Source organism: Molossus molossus, unplaced genomic scaffold, assembly GCF_014108415.1.
Source record: "Molossus molossus isolate mMolMol1 unplaced genomic scaffold, mMolMol1.p scaffold_m16_p_18, whole genome shotgun sequence".
NCBI lineage: Eukaryota > Metazoa > Chordata > Mammalia > Chiroptera > Molossidae > Molossus > Molossus molossus.
Window position 1 is genome coordinate 39,681,392 of NW_023425353.1, and position 19,872 is coordinate 39,701,263.

General features: G+C 38.4%; 1 protein-coding gene across 2 annotated transcripts in view; it reads right to left on the reverse strand.

The window, feature by feature from the left end:
• ANKRD28 (ankyrin repeat domain 28) overlaps nt 1-19,872 on the reverse strand; it is a 172,177-nt gene that overhangs the window by 138,350 nt on the left and 13,955 nt on the right. Inside the window, exon 1 of one of the 2 annotated variants that reach the window (XM_036266212.1) lies at nt 666-716. The exons of the other annotated variant lie outside the window; for it this stretch is intronic. The gene's annotated coding sequence lies outside the window, so the exon portion shown is untranslated. Of the gene's footprint in view, nt 1-665; nt 717-19,872 lie in introns of those variants that run through there. 2 annotated transcript variants of the gene reach the window in all.

Genomic DNA, 19,872 nt, shown 5'->3' on the forward strand with positions numbered 1-19,872 from the left:
TATACTCTTTATATTCCTTTTATTTATTTCTTTAAATTGATTATAGAGAGGAGAGGGAGGAGGGAGGGAGGGAGGGAGGGAGGGAGGGAGGGAGGGAGGGAGGGAGGGAGGGAGATGTAAGAGAGATGTATCGATCAATTGCCTTCAACATGCATCCGACTGGGGACTGAACCCACAACCTAGATAGATACCCTGACAAGTAATGGAACCCGAGACCTTCTGGTGCATGGGATGACGCTATAACCAACTGAGCCCACCAGACAGGGCTATATTCCTTTTAAATTGTGAACCATGATTGCCTGTTAAAAATTAAATCCGGCCCTGGCCAGTTTGGCTCAGCGGTTAGAGCGTCAGCCTGCGGTCTGGAGAGACCCGGGTTCGGTTCCCGCTAAGGGCACGTACTTCGGTTGCAGTTTGTCCCCGGCCCTGGTTGGTCGTGCGGGTGGCAGCCACTCGATGTGTCCCTTCACATCGATGTTTCTCTCTTTCTCTCCCTTCCTCTCTCTCCCTCCCACTCTATCTGGACAAAAAATGGAAAAATATCCTTGGGTGAGGATAAAAAAAAAAAAAATTAAATCTGAGCCCTGGCTGGTTTGGCTCAACAGTTAGAGTGTCGGCCTGCGGTCCAGAGAGACCCGGGTTTGGTTCCCACTAAGGGCACATACCTCAGTTGCAGTTTGTCCCCGGCCTTGGTTAGTCATGCAGGTGACAGCCACTCGATGTGTCCCTTTCACGCTGATGTTTCTCACTCTCTCTCTCTCTCTCCCTACCACTCTATCTGAACAAAAAATGGAAAAATGACCTTGGGTGAGAATAAAAAAAAAAAAAAATTAAATCCGAAAATCTACACAGATGAATCAGATGCACAGCAAAGGTGAGAATTACTTAGAACAGTGATTCACTAAATACATACATACATACATAACTTAAGTGTATGAAGAGAGATTCATTTTACTCTGCCAGACTTTTTTCCTCCAACTCAAAGGTTAATAGACCAATTAAATTACAAATTTCTGGAGGTAGGGCCTAGAAATCTGTACTTTAAATCGTAATTCTTGCCCTGGCTGGTCTGGCTCAGCTATTAGAGCGTCGACCTGTGGACCAGAGAGTCCCGGGTTCGGTTCCCACTAAGGGCATGTACCTCGGTTGCAGTTTGTCCCCGCCCTGGTTAAGGTCATGTGGGTGGCAACCAATCAATGTGCCCCTCTCACATTAATGTTTCTCTGTTTCTCTTCCCTCCTCTCCCCCCTCCCACTCTATCTGAAGATAAATGCAAAAATGTCCTCAGGTGAGGATAAAAAAATAAATAATAAATAAATGAATTGCAATCTTAATTCAGAGTCAAGAACTACTGACAGGACATGGTTACTATGTACAGAGCACTGTGCTAGCCAAACTGAATTGATACAATAAAAATATTCCCTGCCCTTAAAAAGTACAAAGCAAATAATCAAAATATAATGCTTTGGCCCTGGCTGGTTTGGCTCAGCAGTTATAGCGTTGGCCTGCAGTCCAGAGAGACCCGGGTTCGGTTTCCGCTAAGGGCACGTACCTCGGTTGCAGTTTGTCTCCAGCCCTGGTTGGTCGTGTGGGAGGCGGCCACTCGATGTGTCCCTGTCACGTCAATGTTTCTCTCTCTCTCTCTCTTCCTCTCTCTCCCTCCCACTCTATCTGAACAAAAAATGGAAAAATGTCCTCAGGTGAGAAAAAATAATAATAATGCTTTGTAAGCGAAACATTAATTTGCTCACATGGTATTTCGGAGAAAATAACTTAAAAACAATCATCATTTTTGCCAACCCCCAATCAAAACATTAGGTGAAAGGATGAAACACGATGGACCAAGCTGGCAACATCTGCATAGATAAGTATCACTAAGAATGAAACAACCGGGCACTATGTGCCCAACCTGCTGTGAAGCAATATAAATGTGTTGAATATGCATATACATTAACCTATAATATGCATGACATATAGAATAAGGTGATAGGTGGCTATATGCATGTAGACATCTGCTTATTTATTTATTTATTTATTTATTTATTTATTTATTTATTTTTATCCTCACTCGAGGACATTTTCCCATTTTTTGTTAAGATAGAGTGGGAGGGAGAGTGAGGAAGAGAAAGAGAGAGAGAGACAGAAACATCAATGTGAAAGGGACACATTGAGTGGTTGCCACCCGCACGACCCAACCAGCACCGGGGAAAAACTGTAACTGAGGTATGTGCCCTTAGTGGGAACCGAACCCGGGTCTCTCTGGACCGCAGGCTGACGCTCTAACCGCTGAGCCAAACTGGCCAGGGCTAGACATCTGCTTATTATACCTGACAGTTTTTTTGCTTAACCCCCGCCCCCCCTACACACACACACACATGTATCTAATCCCACTTCTAAATCTACCAAGAAATAAGGAATAGAGGAACATGCTAAAGGACACCAAGAGGATACAACTAGCAAAGCTAGTATGTGGGAAATTCTACAAAACAAATTTCTTTAACAATATATGGATTTTTTTTTAAAGGGAGGGTGATACTGTTACAGACTTAAGAAAGCAATCATATTCAATGTTCAAACTTTGTTTAGAATTATTCTAGCTAATTTTAAAAAGACATGTGATGCACAGAAAATATAATGCATACTGAATATGCTTCAAAATACTACAAAAACATTGAGGAATGGTAAAAATGTTGATAATGGTTGAAACTGGATAATCAGCTCACAGGGGTTCATTAATATCTTCTCTGTATGATAAAGTTTAAGAATTAAATTATATTAAAATTTTTATTGAAGAAAAGTAATTATATTGTTGTATTTCAATAAAAAGAGAATGTAATATTAGAGTGACACCTTCCTATGAGTCTACTTACACATAACACTATTTTAAAAAGAGAAGTTTTAAAAAGTTAAAGTAGTTAGGTCCAACTTAGGTCTAACCTTTATAGCAAAACATATTATCAGCCAATTTAGGGACTCTAGGAAATCTGGTGGATCTAAATCAGAGTTTTTCAAAGTCAGCTCCACTAACATTTTAAGCCAAATAGTTATTTGTTGTGAAGTCCAGTCTTGTCTACAGCATCCCTGGCCTCTAACCACCAGATGTCTGTACCATACCCCCCTCCAAGTTGTGACAACCAGAAACATGTCCAGATATTGCCAAACCTAACCTATCCCTGATCTAAACTGATGAGCTCTTAGAAGGTGAGCTTACTATAAAAAGCAAAGGGAACTTAATAGTATACTGGTTCAAAATCTGCTAAAAGCAACTTGAATAAAGTAGCAGACCAGCCAAATTCAGAGAAGATATTTTCTCCATGACTCTTCACAACCATACAAGATCTCAAATATCTGAATAAAGATATAATCTTTAAAAAATGTAAATATGTACATTTGCTTACACTAAAATATAACATGCTAAACAAATCAGATTTTTTTTTTTTTTATCAAATATCCATAATAGGCAAATCCACAGAAAGAGGATTAGTGGTTGCTAAAAACTGAGGGTAGGGGGAAATGGAGAGTAATTGCTTAATGAAAATGGGGTTTCTTTCTGGGGTGATGAAAATGTTGTGGAACTAGACATTGCTAACAGCTGTATAACACTGTGAATGTATTTAGTGCCACTAAATTGTACACTTTAAAATAGTTAAAATAATAAAATTTATGTTATGTGAATTTTACCTAAATAAGAAAAAAAAAGGATGTAGGTAGGTAGCTAGTTATGTTGTTTTGCTAGTGTAGATCTGGGAAATACACAAAAGTCAACTAAAAAAAATACTGAATGTTAACACTGGAAATGTAATCTACTCCTTTGAAAAATAATTCAGATACCTAAGTATCTAAAGGGCAGAATGTAGCAACTAGGTGAAGCATGACTGGAATGAAATGAAGCTGTTTGAACTTATATTAGATATGGGAGCTTCATATTTAATGTGTCCTTCACGAGCATATCTTTTATGAAATAACAACATAGCGACCTGGTATGATTATGAGGAGTCATGTTAACACATGTAACACATCTAGCACAATGTATTTTGCTAAATGAAAAGGTTATAAAACTGCATATACCCTCTGTTTACATTCATTCCAACAGTTACTGAGCTGCTACTATGTGTTAGGGTGCTGGCAATAAAGAGATACCATAGCATTATTCTAAAGGAGTTCTAGTTTTAGTAAAGGAGACAAGCATACACACAATGTGTTTGTGATCAAAGGATATAGCACAACAATAACTAAGAGAGCCCAGGCCTAAAAACAGGGACAAAGGAAATGTTTATAAATACCTAACGAAACACACTATATACCAGAGAAACACAATTAACCCAATCTAATGTAGTAGGGTGAACTAAGTGTGTGTGTGTGTGTGTGTGTGTGTGTCTGCATGTGTGTTATCAGACGTCACTTTTGCCAGGATGATGGTCTTTAAACAAGGAGTTGGTCAACAAAGGCAAAAACTCCATTTGTAATAAAGAGGACAGGATGCACTGTTGGCAGAGATGCAAAATAGAAAGAGACACACTACAGGTGGAAATATAAATTGATATAGCTTCTGTGGAGGGCAACTAACAATAGCTAGTAAAATTATAAATGTACATCCCATTGAAAAAAGATCTCCAAAATATATCAATTGAGGGGGAAAGTACACAACAATCAAGTAAGCCATGTTGTATGTTGATAGGGGAAGGAAAATAAGAACAAATTCATATATGCTGGTCTTGTCTACTGTAAAATCTTCATCACCAACATCTGACTCTATAGTCTGCATCACACGGCAGAAGTCTGTAATTACATTTCCCAGAACCCCTTTTCCCAAATGATTCAAGGGTAGTGCATGCCAAAAAAGGACACTCACACAAGATTTAATGAAGAAAAGGAGAACTATTATTGTCTGACAGCAACTGAGTAAATACACGGGAAGACAAGAGACATGAGGCTTACTGCATGACCATCCTCTGCTTTTCCACACTCAATATTGCACAGCAGATCCTCGAATAATGTCATTTCATCCCTTTGCATTGTTATAACATTGATGAGATGCCACAGTAACTTGATAACAATTAGCCTATATGGCAAAAATGGTTTCATTATACCTCATTTTGCCGAAGTTCCAAAGCCTATCAATAATGTTAAATGAGGACTTCGGGTCAAGATGGCGGTGTAGGTAAATGTGGTATCCCATCCTCCCACAACTACATCAAAGTTACAACTAAACTACAGGACAACCATCCTTCAGAACCGCCTGAAGTCCTGAATGGAAGTTCTACAACTACGGAATTAAAGAAGCTGCTGCATCGAGACTGGTAGAAGGGACAGAGGCGCAACGGGCTGGCCCCACACCCACATATGGCGGACAAAAATTAGGAGGGTACCTTGGCTGAGAAGGTCCTCCCTGAGGACTGAGGGGTCCCCGTCCCACACCAGGCACCCAGCTCAGGGTTCCAGTGCCAGGAAGAGAAGTCCCCATAACTTCTGGCTGGAAAAACCAGTGGGAACTGAGGCTCAGGGAGGCTGAGGTGGCTGAAGTCCCAGGCAGCTCCTCTTAAAGGGCCCGCACATGGACTTATCAGACTCTCTCCCTCTAAGCTTGGAAGGGAGGCAGCTCGAGAGGCACCAGAGACATACAGGGAAGAACTGAGCTGTTTCGCACTGGAGTGAGGGCTGGAGAGGCAGCTTTCTCCTGGACAGATGTGCTGTCAGAGGCCTCTGTTCCTTTGGTGAGCCCTTCCCTGGGGCAGAAGACAGCCACCATATCCGGGCCTCCAGCAACCTAGCTCACACTGGTTGCCCCACCCTGGGGATTCCCTGAGGCTCCGCCCCACCCAACTTTCAGGCCCACCCAAGCTGTTGCCAGTAGCTTAACCATAGGATTGGCCTGTCTTGGATCCTGCTGCAGGTTTCCCTAAATTCTTTCAAACAAGCAGCATCTGGTCTCAGCGAGCCCCATACCTCTTGTTAAGTAATACATTGAAACAAACACAGGGAGGCAGCCAAAATGAGGAGACAAAGAAACAGATCCCAAATGAATGAACAGAACAAAACTCCAGGAAAAGAACTAAGTGAAATGGAGATAAGCAACCTAACAGATGCTGACTTCAAAATACTGCTTATAAGGATGCTCAATGAACTTAGTGAGAACCTCAGCGAACTTAGGGAGGGCCTCAAGAGTATAAAAAAGGACCAGTCAGAAATGAAGGAGGCACTAACTGAAATAAAGAATAATTTACACAGGTTCAATAGTAGAGTAGGTAAAGCCAAGAAGCAAACCAACGATTTGGAATATAAGGAAGCAAAAAACAATCATAACAGCAAAAATAAAGAATCCAAAAAAATGAGGATAGTGTAAGGAGACTCTGGGACAACTTCAAGTGTACCAACATTCGCATCTTGGGGGTGCCAGAAGGAGAAGAGTGAGAACAAGAAATCGAATACCTGTTTGAAACAATAATGGCAGAAAACTTCCCTAACTTGGTGAAGGAAACAGGCATACAAGCCCAGGAAGCACAGAGAGCCCCAAACAAGATGAACACCAAGAGGCCCACACCAAGACACATTATCATCAAAATGCAAAAGGTTCAAGACAAAGAATCTTAAAAGCAGCAAGAGAAAAGCAGTTAGTTACCTACAAGGGAGTTCCTATAAGACTGTCAGCTGATTTCTCAAGAGAAACTTTGCAGGCCAGAAGGGAGTGGCAAGAAATATTCAGAGTGATGAAAAGCAAGAACCTACACCCAAGATTACTCTAGCCTGCAAAGCTGTCGTTTAGAATCGATGGCCATATAAAGAGTTTCCCAGACAAGGAAAAGCTAAAGGAGTTCATCACCACCAAACCGTTATTATATGAAATGTGGAAGGGTATTTTTGAAGAAAAAGATAATATATATGAACAAACAAAATGGCAATGAATACATATCCATCGACAATTGAATCTACAAACAAAATGAACAGGCAGAACAGAAATATTCTCATAGATACAGAGAACATTTTGTTAGTTGCCAGATGGGAGGGGGGTTTGGTGAAGGAATTAAGAAGTACAAATTGGTTGCTAGACTGACAAACCTCAAAGGGAAGGGGGTTGGGAAAGAAATAAAACAAAGAACTTACATGCATATATGCATATCCAATGAAAACAACAGTGTGGGTAAAGGCAGAAGAAGGGCGGGAGTGGGGAGGAAGGGGTCAGTGGAGGAAAAATGAGGAACATCTGTAATACATTCAACAATAAAGATAAAAATACTACTACTACTAATAACAATAATGTTAAATGAGGACTTAGGATACAATGTCAATTTTCCAAATTAAATCCACAATTTCAATGGAATAGTAGTTAAGCTTAATAGTTTCATGCCAATTTGAAATTTTCAAAAAGGTATATAGAATATCAAAGGGTAAAAAATCAATACAAAATACAAAAAACAAGATAGTTCATCACACCCATCAGACTACACGAACTGAAGTCCAACTAAAACAATTATCAAAAATATGAAAGTAAAGAGGCCATATAATTGGTACAACCGCTTTGGAAAAAATATAAATTACATAGTAAAGGTGAACGTGTGTACATATCCTATGACCCAGCAAGTCTACTTCCAAACATCAACTTCAGACAACTTTGATATGGACACAAAGTAAATATGACAAAGTATTAACAACTATTTATTCCTGGTGACAGGTACTTAGGTTTCTACTGAATTTTATTTTATCCTATGTGTCTAAAAATTTCAATCTAATTTAAAAATATTTTTCAAGGAAGCTCATTTCTGCTTGACTTTGGTGTAAAAGATGAACTGAAATAGGAGCAAGACCGGAAAAGAGTAGACTGGTCAGAGAACTACATTAATCCAAGGGAGAAATGACAGTGGCATGAAAGACCATGAAAATGGGAAAGGAGAGAAGAGTAAGGACTTGAGAGTTCTTCGTGCAATTATGCAAGCCCAGTATGCCTGTGAGTCATTTTCTTTAAGATTCCCTACATTGTTGAAACGTTTGCACATATACATTAAACCAGAGATTTTAGACCGATGTGCCACAAGAATTTTTAAAGCGTGCAGTATCTGATTATTTAGCCAGGTGCACTGACCTCTTTCCCTTAGGTTGTCAAATAAAAAATGACAACAGCCAACACAACAATAGCCATTCGGTGTGAATGAATCAAAATTATACCTTTTTTTTTTTTTTGTAAGATTGGCAAAATATATATATTTTTTTGGTCTGTTGCAGAATTTTAGTAATTAGTTTATGTGCCTTGAGATGAAAAAGGTTTAAAATCACTGCACTAAACCAAAGTAAAAGAAAATCCCCAATGTCAGCTTGAGTTGGGGGCTGTTTTATAAATTCAAGTTCAATTCTGTCACCTTCTAGTTAGTAAACTTAGGCTATCTTTCTATAAAATTATTTAGTAAAAATCAAAGCCTGGGGAGCCTTTATCCAGAAACTCTGATTCATAGAATTATCATGTCTGAATTACTCACACAATGTACCAAAGACACATTCTTGTCCGCCTGCACCAAAACTTGTCACTTTCACTATTGTGTATCACATAAAATCAGTAGCTTATAAACAATGTCTAAAATTTAATTATAACCAGAAATTTCTACAGACGTGGGCTTCAATAGGCATTATCACTGGATCCAAAGAGAATTATAGGCAAAAACACTGCAAATTCCAAAGAGAAATGTAAGAACACCTCTAAATAATGAGTCAACCCTACTGAATAACAATGTCCTGTTACATATAATTTGAATCTTTTCTTTTTCCTTTATTGATTTGAGAGAGAGAGAGAGGAAGGGAGAGAGATGGAAACATTGATGAGAGAAAACATCGATTGGTCGCCTCCTGCACGCCCCTCACTGGGGATTTGGCCCACAACCTGGGCATGTGCCCTGACTGGGAATTAAACCGGTGACTTCTTGGTGCATGGGCCCATGCTCAACCACTGAGCAACACGGGCCGGGCTACAATTTGAATCTGAGAGCATCCTTTCATCAAAACTGATATTTCAGATCATTCCATCTTATATATATGTGCATGCATATGTATTCACACACACTGATGAGAATTTGTACACAGATGACAAACTAAACAGACCCAGTCTGATTAAGAAGGGAATGCAGGCCCAGAAGTTCACCAGGTCACCACTCCACTTCCTAACACAAACACTGCAGTTAAGACCCTAGGACCCTGAGAAACACCAGAAGAAAAGTATTGCTTTCAGACAATTAAGTTAAGCCCTGGCAGTTATTTGTATGTGTAAACTTTTTGTTTAAATATCGAGGTAATTCAACTTTTAAAACTAAATACTAGTTTCTTTCAGGGTTGTTTGCTTATCAACATTAACTGCCTAAGACAGACTTTACTGGAAAAGAGGAGGGGGGTTAAAAAGACAGGAAGAAAAAAAAATGTGCCCAATTTACCCTCTGCTCTACTTGTGCTTATAACAAAGTTACTTTTCAGTTTGTAATGCCAAGCCCTTCAGAACCTCCACATACATATTTTTATTACATTTGGAAAAAAGAAAAACAGTTTGTTTCTGTTTTGAAATAGAGAAAAAAATTATCTTTTCATTTTTAGAGGCAAAGATATAGGTATTAAAACTTGGGCTGTCTGGCCCAGCCTGGTGTGGCTCAGCGGTTGAGCACCAACCAATGCACCAAGAAGACATTGGTTTGATTCTGGGTCAGGGCACATGCCCAGGTTGTGGGCTTGATCCCCAGTGATGGGCATGCAGGAGGCGGCCAGTCAATGTTCTCTCTCATGGATGTTTCTCTCTCTCTCCTTCTCCCTTACTCTCTCTCTAAAATCAATAAAGAAAAAAATATTTAAAATAAATAGGGGGAAAAAAAAAACTTGGGCTATCTGGTTGATAATAACACTCTGGCCATTGGTATCATTGAGTATTGTTCAATTAGTGACTAATATTGAACTATTATCATTTTGGTGTTTCTCCTCTTTTTAGTCCTTTATAGAACCATCTTCCCTCTTTTGTTTCTGCTCCTAATTTTCATCTCTTATTAGAAGAAGTCAGATGCACCTAATTCTGCTCTTCAACTTATGAACTACTACTGCACAGTCCATCACTCTCTGGTAGTAATATGAAATGGTCATATTTTATTTATTTATTTTTTTTATCCTCACCCGAGGATATTTTTCCATTTTTTGTACAGATAGAGTGGGAGGGAGAAAGAGGAAGGGAGAGAGAGGGAGAAACATCGACGTGAAGGGACACATCGAGTGGCTGCCACCCGCACAACCAACCAGGGCCGGGGACAAACTGCAACCGAAGTACGTGCCCTTAGCGGGAACCGAACCCGGGTCTCTCCGGACCGCAGGCCGACGCTCTAGCCGCTGAGCCAAACTGGCCAGGGCGAAATGGTCATATTTTAGAGTGACAACAGACCTAGGATTAGTTCTGTTACCTTGGTAAAGTCACTCAGTTTCACTGTAAAAGAATAATGCCACTTACCTCAAATTCATATAAAGCACTCAGTACACTTGAAGTATTTAATAAACTTAAATCCTTTCCCCATCTTTCTCCTCCTTCCCTCCAACTGTCCCAGCATAGCTGCTGGATCTTTTGTCTTTAAGGGCCAATACAGAAGAGTAGAATTTAGGAGATTAGGAACAAAACAAAAAAATCTTTCTAGATCACATCAAGATGCCTCAGGAAATAACCAAGGGGCAGAAAAGGGGTATGAAGAAGGGGCCAGCACTCCAAACATGCTCAACCAGAAGAGCTCTGCCTCTGTCATAAAATACTGGTACAAACCACAGGCTTCATTTGGTAAAATGGATCTGGTGGCTTTTGCAATACAAATTTTGAAAAATCACCAGTGTTGACAACACCCCCTTTCCCCAGTACAAATACATATAACACAAAAACTGCACCTACTTGCCTTAATTAGTCCATATAACATGATTTCAAGTGTATCTCCCCTCTGAATATGCACCGATTGTCAGAAATGTGATCATTCAGACATGGAACAGTCAGAATTAAGGTCCCCTTGTCATTTCCCTTGCCCCAACCACTATCAAGATCAAGCATCTTAGTTCCTTAGCTGTCATCCAAAATCTTCACTACTTCAGATAGTCAATATTGATGTTCAGTGACATTACTAGGTCTCTTCCAAGTTTACAGTAGGATTACACTTCCCTACTCACCCAACACCCAAGTTAGGGGTGGTCATATAAGTTGCTTTAATCAATTAAATGTGAGTCGAAGTGATGTGACAGAAGCCTTTGAGGGATGATATGCAATTCATCAGATTCTTCTTCTCGCACCACAAATACGAGCTAACTAGTAATGATTAATGCTTCACCTCTCCTGGAAACAAGGGACTCTTTTAATAATTTATTCTAGAATCTCACCTGAGAGCCACATCCAGCTCTACAATCTTCCTTCTTCCCTCTCTCAAAAATGGAGTAAACTTTCCCTGTCTCTAGTCTTCAGGCACCTCTCTCCTTAACTCCACAAGGCGTGAAAACATAAAAAGTTATTTAAAGAATTCTTTTCAAGTTCATACAATCCAAAGATATCATTCATTACATCAAGAACAAGTAATTGCTACTTTTAATCATCTCTGGACTTAATTTCCCTCTGTTACCTCTCACTATTATGCTTTAACCCAAAGACTGACCTTTGATGAACATGGAAGATTTGTCTTCCCACAATGGACTATTCTCAGAATCCTGTACTATTCATTCACTGCTTAAGATTTATTCAACATTTACCAAGGATCTACTATGTATAAAACAAACTGCTTGGACTGGAACACGATCTCTGTCCTCAAGAAATTTACAGTTAAAAATGTCAACTGGGAAATTGGGTGGGTGTAGTCGTGGCTAATCCCAGACCAACCTTGGGCGTGTGAAGTTTGTCTTTAACATCTGCAGGAGGTGCCTCAACCTGACTTCTGGCCTGACATCGAACTGTAGGCCTGCACCTCCCAGGAGGCCCCAGAGCCAGTGCACCCAGTGGATAGCTTCAGACCACGTGGAAACACACTCAAGGGGCAAACTTGAGATCAGTGGGTACCAGAGCCCTATGGAAGTAAGCCATGCTCTGTGCGTGGGCCCCTATAAAGCTCATCCTCCTTGGTGGTTGGTGGTCAGTGGAGACAGCCAGTCCTTGCAGCAGATCTGCCTGGGGGTAAATCCCTCCTATTCATGTGCCAACAGCAATCAAGGCTCAACTACAACAGGAGGGTGCACACTGCCCACACGAGGGGAGGAGTGCACAACTGGAATGCCTCGCTTGAGTGATCAGGGAGGCTATGCCACTGGACACTACAGGACACCTACTGTATACAATAGGCTACTCTACCAAGCCTGGGAGACGTAGGAGCTCTACCTATACATAGAAACAAACACAGGGAGGCTGCCAGAATGAGGTGACAAAGAAAGATGTCCCAAATGAAAGAAAACAAAACTCCAGCAAAAGAAGTAAGCAAAATGGAGACATGCAATCTACTAGATGCAGAGTTAAAAACACTGTTTAGCCCTAGCCAGTTTGGCTCAGCAGTTAGAGCATCGGCCTGTGGTCCAGAGAGACCTGGGTTCGGTTTCCGCTAAAGGCACGTACCTCAGTTGCAGTTTGTCCCCGGCCCTGGTTGGGTCGTGCGGGAGACAGCCACTTGATGTGTCCCTTTCACGTTGATGTTTCTCTCTCTCTGTCTCTTCCTCTCTCTCCCTCCCACTCTATCTGAACAAAAAATGGGAAAATGTCCTCGGGTGAGGGTTAAAAAAAAACACTGGTTATAAGGATGCTCAAGGAACTTAGTGAAAACCTCAACAGCATAAAAAAGAACTAGTCAGAATTGAAGGATATACTAACTGAAATAAAGAATAAGCTACAGGGAATCAACAGTAGAGTAGACGAAGCCACAAACTGGAACATAAGGAAACAAAAAATAGCCAATTAAGAACAGCAAAGAGAAAAAAGAATCTAAAAAAATGAGGATAGTGTAAGGATCCTCTGGGACAACTTCAAATGTACCCACATTCTCATCATGTGGGTGCTGGAAGGAGAAGAGATAGAGCAAGAAATTGATGCCCAGCCGGTGTGGTTCAGTGGAATGGGTGTCATCCCATGGATTGAGAGGTCCTGGCCTCAATTTCCGGTCAGGGCACATGCCCAGGTTGTGAGCTTGAAACCCAGTACCGGGTATGCAGGAGGCAGCTGATCGATGATTCTCTCACATCAATGTTTCTATCTCTCTGTACCTTAAAAAAAAATGAATAAGAACATATTTTTAAAAATGAATAAAATGGTAATAAATACATATCTATCAACAAATGACTCCTAAAAATTAAACAAAGAGCCCTGGCTGGTTTGGCTCAGCGGTTAGAGCGTCGGCCTGCAGTCCAGAGAGACCCGGGTTTGGTTCATCCTAAGTGCATGTACCTCGGTTGCAGTTTGTCCCTGGCCCTGGTTGGTTGTGCAGGTGGCAGCCACTTGATGTGTCCGTTTCACATCGATGTTTCTCTCTCTCTCTCTCTCTGTCTCTCTGTCTCTCTCTCTTCCCTTCTCTCCCTCCCACTCTACCTGAACAAAAAATGGAAAAATGTCCTCAGATGAGGATTAAAAAAAAAAAAAAATTAAACAGAGAAACAAGACTCACAAATACAGAGAACATTTTGACGGTTGCCAGATGGGAGGAGGGTTGGAGGGATGGATGAAAAAGGTGAAAGGATTAAGAAATACAAACTGGTTGATAGAGAACAGTCATGGAGATGTAAAGTATAACATAGGTAATATAGTCAATAATATTCTAATAACTATGTATGGTGTCAGATGGGTACTAGATTTAATGGGGATGATCACTTAGAAAGTTATATAATGTCTAATCACTGGTGTGTACACCTGAAACTGATAAAATATTGTATGTTAACTGTAATTGAAAATTAAAAATGATTTTAATTTAAAAGTAAAAAGAAAAATGTCAACTGACATTAGAGGTAAGAGCAACAACAGAAAGGATCTTGAATGCTCTACTTAAGCAGCATAATACAGTGCTTAGGAATAGAAACAAAAATCAGACAGTCCTGGGTTGAGATCCTGGTTTCAACTTCCTCATCTATAAAACTAAAATAATTTTTTTTCACTTTATTGATTTTAAAGAGAAAGGAAGGGAGAGGGAGAGATAGAAACATCAATGAGAGAGAACATCGACTGGCTGCCTACTACATGCCACCCACTGGGGATTTTGCCCACAACCTGGGGATGTGCCCTGACTGGGAATCGAACCGGCAACCTCTTGGTGCACAGGTCAATGTTCAACCACTGAGCCACACTGGCCAGGTGAATAATTAATAACAAAGAACTGTTCAAAGAATTAAATCAGACAACACAAGTAATGGACTTAGCTCTACTTATACTAATATCCTGAAAATAATAATTAATAATTGAAAAAAACACACACTAATATGACTAATGATATTTATATTTCAGAAATATTATGCTTTGGATCCAGTAGCAATAGATTAAAGGGTGAGTCTAACATCCAGAATTACAATTAAAAGGCTGTTGCAGTAATCAATGCTTCAGATAGATAGGGAAAAAAAAAACACCAAAGGGTTTACACCTGGCTCTGATTAATAATGGTATAATATTGTTTAACATCATTCTCAAGGCCTCAGTTCTTTCAGCTAAGATTTGACCTAGATGATCAAAGTTTATTTCCAATGCACCACCTGTTTTTAATTACTTCATTTCATCTATCTATAATGTCAGTTATAAGCATCTTTTACACAAGTATCTTTAACAAAAACAAAATCTTCAAAGAATAATTTAATGCTAACAATTACTATCAAATGCAAGCAGAACACACAAAAGGTATGCACTATATCAAGGACTAGAAAAAACTGTGTCTGTGATTATGCTTTCCCTAAAATAGCAAAAAGAAAGTTACAAATCAAGAAACTGCTGAGTCACATTTTCTTTGCAATACAGACTATCTTTACCACTTTGTAAATAAAGCCCCAGAGCGTTCTATAGAATAACATGAAAAACTTTCAAGATACATTTTCCATAGTAAATCTCTGGATAAACAAATTTCTAAATCATCTAATATCATCTTCTATTTAATCTCTCCATCAGTTACAATAAACGAGAAAAATAAAAGGCATGCAAACTAGAAAGAAGAAGTAAAATTATCTCTGTTCACAAACAACATGATCTTATATGTACAAAATCCTAAAGATTACAGACACACACAATTATTAGAACAAATTTAAGAAAGTTGCTGGATACAAAAATCACACAAAAAATCAGTTGTTTTTTATACACTAACAATAATCAAAAAGGAAATTCAAAAGAAATTAAGACACAAATAAATGGAAGGATATCCCATGTTCATGCACTTAGAAGATTTAACATTGTTAAAATGTCCACATTACATAGAACAATCTACAGACTCAACAAAATTCCTATGTAAATTCGAATGTATTTTACAGATTAAAAAACAAAAAAATCCGTCCTCAAGTTCATAGGGAATCTCAAGGGACTCTGAATAGCCAAAATAATCTTGAAAAAAAGAGCAAACTTGGAGATTTCCCATTTCCTGATTTCAAAACTTAGTACCAAAGCTACAGCAATCAAGACAACATATCGACCAACGGTCTAGAACAGAACGCAGAAATAAAGGCTTGCATAGATGAATGACCAAATTATTTTGATAAGGGTGCTAAGACTATTCAAAGGGAAAAAAGACAGTCTTTTCTACAAATGGTGGTAGAGTTGAATCCTTACCTTATACCACATACAAAAATTAATTCCAAATGGATCAAAGACCTAAATGTGAGAGCTAAAACTATAAAACTCTTAGAAGAAACCAGCAGAAAAGCTTCATGACACTAGATTTGGCAATGATTTCTTCAATATGACACCAAAAGCACAGGGAACAAAATAAAATAATAAAATAAACTTAATCAAACTTTAAAACTTTTGTGCATTAAAGAACACTACCAATAGAATGAAAAAGCAACCTACAGAATATGAGAAAATGTTTGCAAATCATATCTGATAAGGGATTTATATCCAGAATACATAAAGAACTCATACAATTAAAAAAAGAAAACCTGATTAGAAATGGGCAAAGGACTTTAATAAACATTTTGACAAAAATAAACAAATGGGCCCTGGCTGGTTTGGCTCAGCTGTTAAGAGCGTCAGCCCACGGACCAGAGAGTCCTGGTTCGGTTTCCGCGGTTGCAGTTCATCCCCAGCCCGGTTGGGGTCATGACAACCAGTAGATGTGTCTCTCACATTGATGTCTTTCTCTCTCTCTTTCTTCCTCTCTCCCTCCCACTCTATCTGAAGATAAATGCAAAAATGTCCTTGGGTGAGGATAAAAAAATAAAAATAAAAAATAAACAAACAGCAATAAGTCCATGAAAAGATGCTCAACATCACTAATCATTAGTGAAATGCAAATTAAAACCACAGAATACCACATAACAGTAGCAAAACTACAGTTATGAAGTAGCAACGAAAATTTTATGGTTGGGGGTCACCACAACATGAGGAACTATATTAAAGGGTCGCAGTATTAGGAAGGTTGAGAACCACCGAAACATTATTCAGCCTTAAAAAGGAAGGATAGTTTGACACATGCTACAACATGGATGAACCTTGAAGACATTATGCTAACTAAATAAGTCAATCACAGAAGGAGAAATAGGATTCCATTTATATGAAGCAGAATGGTGGCTGGGGAATGGTGATCAGGAGTTGGAAGAGAGGAAGGGAATGATGAGTTAATGTTTAATGGGTCCAGAGTTTCATTTTGTAAACATAAAAATAGTTCTGGAGATGGATGGTGGTGATAGTCGCACAACAATGTGAATGCATTTAATGTCACTGAATTGTATACTTTATAATGGTCAAAATAATAAATTTTATGTATGTATATTTTATCACAGTAAAAAAACTAAAAGAAAAATAATTTTTTGTTCTTATTTAAAGTTCAGGATAATATGTTTTTGTTTGATTAATTCTGAATGAGAATTTTTTTAAACACCTAAAGTTTCCTAGATTTTGTTACACACAAAAAAACCTTTATGAAGACCTATGCTCCTAAATATCCCATGTCACTGTTCAGATAGATTAGGAATATAAGCAAAAATCCTTTGGCCTAAAATAAGGAAAGCAGAGTGTAACAAGAAAAAAAAAATGAACATGGAATTTAAAAAGAAAACTCTATTGCCCTGGTCGGTTTGGCTCAGCGGTTGGAGCCTGCAGTACAGAGACCCGGGTTCGGTTCCTTGTCCCCGGCCCTGGTTGGTCGTGCAGGTGGCAGCCCCTCGATGTGTCCCTTTCGCGTCCATGTTGCTCTCTCTCTCTCTCTCTGCCTCTCTCTCCCTCCCGCTCTGTCTGAACAAAAAAATGGAGGAATGTCCTCGGGTGAGGATAAATTTTTAAAAAAGAAAGAAAGAAAAGAAAACTGTATTGCCCTGGCTGATTTGGCTTAGCAATAGAGCATCAGCCCTCAGACCAATGAGTTCTGGGTTCGATTCCAGCCAAGGGCATGTACCTCGGTTGTGGTTCCTCCCCAGCTCTGGATGGGGTCATGCGAAAGGCAACCAGTCGATGTGACCCTCTCACATCGATGTTTCCTCTCTCTCTACCTCAAGATAAATAGAAAAATATCCTCGAGTGAGGATAAAAAAATTTAAAGAAAACTGTATTCACCTAACTGTTTTCCAAAAAGTACATTGGTGATTAGAAAAATAGCATTTTTTTCAAGCCAAGTTTTTAAAGATAGAACTTCCTCACATTTAACTAGTGAAAAATATCCAAGTATACAAATATCAATACTAAGTATTATTTGTACTAGCACTTGAAAAAATAGAAATTACAGTCTTTTCCTAATGTTCTGGTTCTTAATCCCCACTATAAAGTGACTATGGGTTACAATGTTCCCATGGGATTAAAGTAGTATATATAAAAAAATATATTTACAAAATTAGCTTAACAAAAATATTAATACTTAGGGAGGAAAATCACTGTCCTTTTAATATGACCCCTGACAAATTTTCCTCACTGGTTTCTTCTGGATCTTCCACAGCTTTGCATACCACAGGGGACTTGTTCATTCACTTCACAGGTATCTCTCAAAACCCTCAACACAAACCAAATGTACCCTTCACAAAGGGTTAATCAAGACCAGTACTCTAAATCAATATAATCCTGATTAACTGTATACAGATCAGAAAACATCTGTGGAAAGTCTCTTTTCCTCTAAATCACTTTCATTGAGGTTCTTCTAGATTTTGTCTGAAATTACTTCCATAGTAACCAATCAACGATTCACTCAAGCACACAGCTTTATTTTTAGTGTTTCTATAAACAGAAAACCTATTTCTTTCTTTATGGTTAGATAAAGCTATAATGAGTATCAATAATTAACATGCTCCAATAATAATATCCCCCTTTTTGGGTATGCAATCTCTTACATTTATGGTGTTTGCTAAACCCGATCTTATTTCTCTAAGACTCTCATAAGTTTTCCCATAAGATAATGCTTTTTCCATGATCATTTGCCTATTGTAACCTCTTGAAAATATATTTCTTTAACCAACTCCTGCAATTCTGTTTGTCATTCTTCCAAATATAATTCTCCACTCATGCTTTTTTAGCCTTACAGAGTCAAATTTTAACCATCATAAATTCTGCTATATATTTTATCCATTAAAAATATACTCGGGTTGAAATATAAAGACAGCACTTTCCATCAAAACCCAAGAAATTTAAATCTTCTAGCCCATGGTAGCCTAACCCAACAAGAGACAAAAACGTAGGTTCAACAATATCTGAGGGACCAATCTCAGAAAACTGTTCAAAAAAGTTTTAAATTATTGAGGACCCTAAAGAATTTTGTTTATGGAGGCTATTTATTTTTATGTCTACTATATTCAAAATTAAAACTGAGAAATTATTTAAATATTTTTAATTTACTTAATGTTACATATCAGTATAAATAACTTTAGGAAAATAATCACTTTTTAAATATTAGTAAGAAGAGTGACAATGTTTTACATTTTACAAATCTCTATGTCTGGCTAAATAGAAGATAGCTAGAGTAACATAGCTGTTTCTGCATTCAATCTGCTATAAGTTTTTCTGCTTCAAATATATGAAGAAAATCTGTAACTCATAACTACCAAAAATGGTACCATATTATATAAGCCTTTTCAGACAATCATGAATATTCTTCTTTGACACATCAAAACTTGACAAGTGGTCTCTCTTAAAGATTGATTGCAATATGAAACTAAATCAATGAACTTTACATACTTTTTCACATTGAAATCCGAGCACTTTTAATGTATCTTTTACCCATGTGTGATTTTATAACATTATAATTAGTCATTTGGAAAATGCTGGTTCACCAAGATATTATCAAAGTACTGATTGTGGTAGGTAAAAATGTATTTTGCATTCTAATATTTAGAAAGCATGACATAACTATATGCCTAAATTCCTTGTTACCTGTTTGGTGCTGGGCCAAAAAATGTGGCGCTTACTCTCTGGAAAATTTTAAGTTCAAGACTATACAGGTAAATTCCTCTACAGAATCTATTCTAACTTTTTATCAGTTCAATGAAACACTATGTTAAACTCTTGAAAATGGAAGAGTTTAATGATATTTTTATGAATAATGGGGGGGGAAAGAGTTCCTGTACTCCTAAAGGCAACAGTAGGCAATAAATGATAGTAATACAAAAACAAGGTCATCCTCTACAGAAGTTAATCAAAGGAAAAAACATCCACTGACAAGTTGACAATCACAAGGATTGTTTACAACAGAATCTAGCAAGACTAGAGGAGGGAGCTTTTCTCCTTTCATTTTATACTTCTGTGAAAAACTGGTAGCAAAA